This window comes from Vombatus ursinus, unplaced genomic scaffold (assembly GCF_900497805.2).
Source record: "Vombatus ursinus unplaced genomic scaffold, bare-nosed wombat genome assembly UNPS02014779.1, whole genome shotgun sequence".
Taxonomy (NCBI): domain Eukaryota; kingdom Metazoa; phylum Chordata; class Mammalia; order Diprotodontia; family Vombatidae; genus Vombatus; species Vombatus ursinus.
In genome coordinates, this window is record NW_020954557.1 from 26,121,621 (window position 1) to 26,128,944 (window position 7,324).

Genomic DNA, 7,324 nt, shown 5'->3' on the forward strand with positions numbered 1-7,324 from the left:
TTTATTAGAAAAAATTTCAAAACTATTAAATTCCTCATTGGCTATTCTGGACAATAATATAATTATTTTCCTAAAATTTATTTTCTAATTTAAAATAGTCAATGTGATATAGTTAACAAATGACAAGTGACACCTTACCAAATATTTATGTCAATTACATGTAATATGTGTTTTGGACAGGGCCATACACATGTTAGGACATTTGAAAATGACAACTCACTGAGAATCCTCACTGAGGTGCTTTGCATTTTTTGCATGTCCCAAAACTATTTTGGAGACTCCTTTAATACCAAATCCCTAATTATTTATAATAATAAAAACATTGAACATTCCTAACAGAAGTTACTAGACTCCATCTTGTCTTATGATTATTTATTTCATAAACAAATCAACTGGCCAAAGATTATTATCATGATCTGTCCAACTTCAAGGCTGATTTTGAAGATAGAATCATCACTATACTCCTAAATCATCCTCCCATCCCCACCCCAATCTTTCTTGGTTCCCTTTTTTAAAATAATCTTGTTTTGAGGTAGCATCAGTTTCCATAATATGCCCCAATCTAGTTATGCTTTATACTTAACATTCCCTGAAATTTTGTCTTTAGTGCTTCAGAATTTTGAACCCTGATGAAGTAATGCTCAAGAGAATTTGAAGTAAAGGAAAACCAAGTATTTCCTAAACTGAGGCTTACCACCTGCCCCCTTGAAAAGACTGAATAGATTACTATCTTTGGGCCACAATTTTATGTATTTCTAAGTCAGTACATACTAAATCTATGGTGATATACATAAAACATAACCACTGTCCATCTGTCCACATGTGAGAGAATAAAATAATGTATTGTTTTTAACAAACACACATCAATGTCTTCAATGGATACATTATTAGCTCTTCCACCACTTTCATATTTGCACTCAGTCCCTCAGCTTCCAACATGCAGAACAATTCTGGTGAGTTAGTGTTTCCCTACATGCTGTGGAAATGCTCTGCTAGCCACCTGATCATCAGGACCAAGGACCATTGAGTCCATCCAGATGAATGTGGCCAAGGTTGACAAGGTTACAGGCAGATTCAATGAGCAGTTTTAAACTTATACAATTTGTGGAGCAATTCACAGAATGGGAGAATCTGATGACTGTATTCTCCAGCTGGCAAAAAAAGATGATATTGTTTCAAAGAACTTCTAATTGAAGGAATCTTGTGGAAAATATCTTAATAAATCAGAAAAAAATACATTATTACAAAAAGGAGTAAACAAAAAAATGGCCAACAGTGCTGAACACAGTTCCATGAATATCATAGACTATCAATAAATATCTGCAGATTAAATTGAGTTGATGAATGACTATAGTTATTTAGAAACAGTCATCATTTTTTACATAATCCCCTTGCAAGGTACATTTATCTTTTTTCTCAAATAATGCATTCAATTTTTGAGTGTGATAGAAATATTAGCAATGATGATTTTTTATAAAAATCTGAAAAAAGGCAACTTCTCATTTCTGATTGAATTTTTATAAAGTTTTTTAATTGCCAAAATATTTTGAATTTTCAACAAACCTAGCCTTAATTTGCTCAAACAAAAAGACAAACTTTAATTGAACAAAAGAAATTTATGAAACACTGACAAGTCTTTCTTCCATCAAGTAAGCCCTCTAGCTTGATCCTCAACAATTTCATGATCCTTCTTACTGGCTCAAAATTAACTTTAAAAGTCAGTCTCATGATTCATTATGAAAATGACATGTCAAGACTGACAATGTCCAGTTCAATTCAATTTAACAAAAAAATTATTAGGTGCCAACTATATGCAAGTCACTCTCCTAAATACTGAGGATATAAAGGAGAAAGGAAAAAGGAGAGAGAGAGAGGGAAAGAGAGAGAGAAAGAGAGAGAGACAGAGAGAGAGAAAGAGAGAGAGAAAGAGACAGAGAGAAAAGAATCTAAATGAAAAACTAGTCTCTGCCCTCAAGTAATGTAATCAAAGAATTAAAGAACCCACATATCCAGCTATTCTAAAGCATCTTTCCAAAATGCTGCTGTAGTGTGTTACAGTGGACAACATCCTAAATTTGGAGTCAAAGAACTTGTGTTCAAATCCCGAAACTTCCACTTACATCTTTGACCTTGGGCACATCTTTTAAACTCTCTAGGCCTCAATTTCTTCATTTTTAAAATTAAGTGGTTGGATTTGTGGATCTCTGAAATTCTTCCAAGCCTTAATATGTAATCTTATAAATATTATTTGATATTAGCTCAGTCAATAGCAGTAACATCCTGCTTGAATATTCAAACTAAATCACAACATTGTAAAGGAAAAAAAAAAAACATTGAAAGACTTAAGAACTCATTAGTGAAATAACCAATTAAGTCTCTAGATTACTAATATGAAACATACCCTCTGCCTCATGATAGAGAAGTGATGGATGGTAGGTACATTTTCAGACATGACTAATAAAACACTAATTTGTTTTTCTTGACTACATTTGCTATGAGGAAAGACTTTTATGAGGGGAGGGATGTGTTAGGATAGTGAGACTGACAAAAAAAAAGATAAACAAAGTCAAAAAATGTTTTAAAAAATATGCAGAAGAGAGCAGAAGGAAGTTCAGAAAGTGACAGAGACAAACAGGGTAATGTTGGTACTACCATGTAAAACTGAATAGTTTTTTAAGTCATATGACTATATTCATGGTAAATATGCATCACATATTTTTCAGCCTTATTTGTACACAGAAATGTTCATGTTTGTTGATGGTTATCTACTTCCTAGTAATTTCTTAAATTAGTACCAACAATTAACTCCCTTCCTGAAGCTAGGAAAAGGGACACCAAAATGTAAACTGTCACTGCAATCATAGGAATTGCAAAGGAAAAATAGGCAGTAAGTCTGTGCCATGTCCAGGAGAAAAGGTGCACTGAATAGCTAACAAGAGGACCTGCTCTGGGCAAACTTTCCCTACATGGATGATATTTGCTCAACAAGCAGCCTTTTGATCTAAATTTGATTTCCCAAGTAGGCCTCCCTATTGGGAAGAGATCACTGAGTGTGCCTCAACCTACTTAGCTATTAGGTTTCACACTAAATGAATAATTAACTTTTTCATAATAATATCTAGCATTTATATAGTGGTTTAAAGTTTGTAAAATGATTTAATATGTTATCTCATTTGATCCTCACAACAATGCTGTAACATAAGGGCTGTCATCATTTTACACAAGAGAAAATTGAGGCTGAAAGAGATTAAATGACTTCTTCAGGGTCACACAACTAGTAAATGTCTGAGGCAGGATGTGAACTCAGATCTCTTTGACTCCAAGTCTAGTTCTCTATCCACTGTACTACCTAGCTGCCTCTCAACTTTTTAGGATAAATTATTCTTGGTTTAGGTGAAGCAAACACCACATTTTCAGAACTGTAGAGATGAAAAACCAAATACAAAGTTACAAAGAAAAAGCATGGTCCCAAAGGAGAGATTTGGAAGACCTTCTCACCTCATTTCTTTGCAGAGATGTTAGATCCAGGGTTATTATTCACCACATATGTTTTCATATTTTTTCAAAATATTGACCAGCTTTGTTTATTTTTTAAAAATCTTTTAAAAATATTATTTGCCATGTGGGAAGTACCTTTGGGAAAGGGAGAACTAGGAGTATTGAGGAAACTTTTAGTAATTATATGTATATGTGTATATATATATATATATATATATATATACACATATATATGTAATTAAAATTATAAAAATGTACTGTTCTACCTTTCCTGAATATAATTTACCTCCCTAGTACTATACTTACTATGCTCCAAATCTCTTTGAGGACACAAAATTTTGTTTCTCCAAAGCTCAAATTTTTCCAACTTGCTAATGTCATTTCTAGGACATATATATCAAAAGATAATTTTAATTATCATATTTTAATTACCCATGGCTTAATTGCTTTTAAACTTGGGCTAATTTCAAAACTAATACTAAACTGCTCAGTTGACCAATTAGTTCTGGAAGGAGATAAAATGGAGCTGAGGGCCCTACACTTCTGTAGCAGAGCACTCGTATTTCATTGACTTCATAATATGGAGGGGAAGCCACTCCCATGAGGATAGCAACACAGTAGAATAGTTTTGCATTTTTCTTTGGATTGAGAGTCTTTGGTTGTAATGACATTCTTTACATAACTAGACACCCTTCCCCCTCCCGCCAGGACCTACTGTAATTGAAGCATCCTAGGTAGGGCCAGCCACCAGTGCAGGAGCTATTGGAATTTGCAGAGCCACACTGGGTACACTGCCAGGGAGACGGTTGGACAGACTCTTCTCTCTGTGCTTCGACTTGCTTTCCATAGAGAATTCAATCGCTCATTTCATACAATGATTATAGACTTCCAATTACCTTAATAAATAAAAAATGTGGTTTTCTTGACTGCAGTTATTTTTGTAGATTGAAAATATTACCATTTTATTCACCCACTAGTAAGCAGTCATCTGAGTAAGCACATAGATTTTACAAGTCTGGTTTTTCCTCACTTCAATCAAATGCATTTTCTGTACTTTCTCATACAGCAAAGATTTTATTGAAAAAGAATTGTTTGTGACAGAATGTGACATTTATATAATTTTCTGTATTCCTCTTCTGTTAAGGGGAGCAATGGGCAGAGTACTGAGCCTAGATTCAGGAACATGAGTTCAAATCAGCCTCAGACTCTCACCAGCTGGGTGATACTGGGAAAGACATTTAATCCCTGTCTGCCTCAGTTTCTTCAACTGCAAAATGTGCATAATAATAGCACCTAACTTTCAGGGTTGTTATGAGGGTCAAATGCAATAATATTTCTTAAGCACTTGGCCCAGAACCTGGTACTTAATAACTGCTTAATAAATGCTTATTTCCTTCCCATATTGTTTCATATGTATGAGGGGTGGCGGGGTGTGAAGAAGAAAGAAAGAAAGTGAGAAACACACAGAGAGACTCTGAGAGACAGAGGAAAACAAGAAATGGAAAAAGTATATGTGTGTGCATGTGTGTGTGTGTGTGTGTGTGTGAGAGAGAGAGAGAGAGAGAGAGAGAGAGAGAGAGAGAGAGAGAGAGAGGGAGAGAGAGAGAGAGAGAGATTATAATATCTAGATAATTTTTGGTCTGGGAAAGGGGTAACCAAATAACTTCTGAAGGCCAAGAACAGTTGTTAATTCACAGAAGATAAAACTAAAACAAGAAGCAGATGAAGGGATGAGAGCAAGCACTGCCAAGCATAAGAAGGGCATAGGCTAATAATTAGAGAGATCAATTGAAGGGTCACTGTATCAGTGGAGAAAGGAAGAGCAGGAACTCGAATGCAGGCCAGTTCTATTAAGTTAGAGTCTGAGTCAGAAACAGAAGCCAAACAGAAAGCCAAGGAAAACTGAAACAATCTGGAAACAGAGGATCTCACTGATTAGCAGGGTCTCTTTATGATAGAGCTATACACATTTCTTAATGCCGCACTGCCAAATACATATGCAGACCAGGCCTTCTTTATGTTGTGTCCTTGACAACATCTAGCACAGCATTGGTTACACAGCAAGGCTATGATTCATACCTGGCAGATTGATGATATCAGAAGATCTAGAAAATGAAAACAGAATGGATCTGAAATTGTCTTTATTGTTTCTGAGGCTGAAAGACAGGGAAAGAAGCATGGATGACTGAAAGTTTCACTAAATCTAAATCTAAAAACTTCACTCCATGGGTTGAATTCAACTTATTTGACTTAAGATCCTAAAAAGTGATAAAGGCAGCATGATATTGTAGATGGAGAACCAGTCTCAAAAACAGGAAGACTGGGGTTTAACTCCTACCTCTGACACATAGTGGTATGTGACCCTGGGCAATTTACTTAAGCTTTCAGTGCTATATGCAAATCTTTAAGTGTAAAAGCTCCAGAGAAGGCTCTGACCTTTTTAGTAGAGAGAGTTTCCTCATCTTGGAATTTCCTATATTGTGTGCTGGAACCAGCTCTTACCAACTCCTGAGAGCTTAATGTTAAATTTTCAATGTGAGCCTTTACACCTCAGAAATTGACAATAACTACAAATCATGGCTTGATTTATTGTTTTGTTTGTTGTCTAGACTTAATAAAATGTTATTGTTTTCTTGAGAGTCCATTTGTTAAACATTTACTAGCAGTCTCTCCTTTGCTTCACAAATGTTGCTTAAGCTTGGCACCGGTGCAGTAGATGTCTCAGAGAATGAAGTCATCACCAGACTAAAGGCTTGGTGACTGGAGGCTAAGCATAATAATAATAATTGGCATTTATACAGTGTTTTAAGCACTCTACAAAGAGCTTTATATCCATTATGACATTTGAGCAACACAACACTCTTGAATATGCCAATGAAATCACTGATCATTCCTATTCCCCTAACAAGTGATACCATAACTAGATCTGATTTTTCAGATCTTTAACCTTCCTAGTTTTTGGTAATAGAGTTGGAGGGTGATGACCATAAAAATCTAAGAACAATTCTGATTTTTACTAAAAATAAGATACGATATAACAAATACAATTTTGAAATCAAAGTATATCTTTATATAAAGGTATTTTAAGAAATAATCATCTCACATTTAAATAGTGCTTTTCAATTAAGAAAGTACTTTCCTCATGACAATCCTGTGAGGTAAGGTAATTCAAGTATCATGATCAGTTTTACCTATAGATAAATTGTGTTTGAGAGAAATAAATTCACTTGCCACATTAATAAATCGTGGACTCAGGACTCAAACCCAAGTCTTCTGACTCAAAGTACAATGCTTTTACCCCTACATCATGATTAAATATAGCCTGTTTACGATAATCTATGCATGAGTTCCATGTTGAAGAAAGAAATCTTTTCAGTTAATATGTAAAAGGAGATAAATATCAAAAAGAAATCATAAGCCACTGGTAATCACAAAAATTAACATGCCATTTTCTTGGGGTTTGGGTGGGGAAGATGTAGACATTTTGCCCGATGTCTATTCAGAGAATGGATAGGATTCTATAAAATGGAGAAACTGATTTAAGTGATTTGTTGACAATCACAGAGTAAGTGGCAAAGATTGGACTAGAATTGAGGTCTCCTGGTTCCTCTGGTTTAAGCCTCTTTCCAGGAAACTACTGTCTCTGCTTCATCAATTACAATCTGTCAGCTGCAATCGGAAGGGATTTTGTAATGACACATTGAAGCAATTTGAAACTGTGAATAGCTGTAAAATAGTAAAGAATAAACCTGATGACAGGCAGTACTCCAAAGTGGAATTATTTATTTTGAGTAAAGATTTAAGGCAGCATGGGCTGCCAGAGAGC

General features: G+C 34.9%; 1 pseudogene; it reads left to right on the forward strand.

Annotated features, from left to right (window-relative positions):
* The first annotated feature begins 937 nt into the window (after nt 1–937).
* Nucleotides 938–1,190, forward strand: LOC114045639 (annotated as a pseudogene).
* The last annotated feature ends 6,134 nt before the right edge of the window (nt 1,191–7,324 follow it).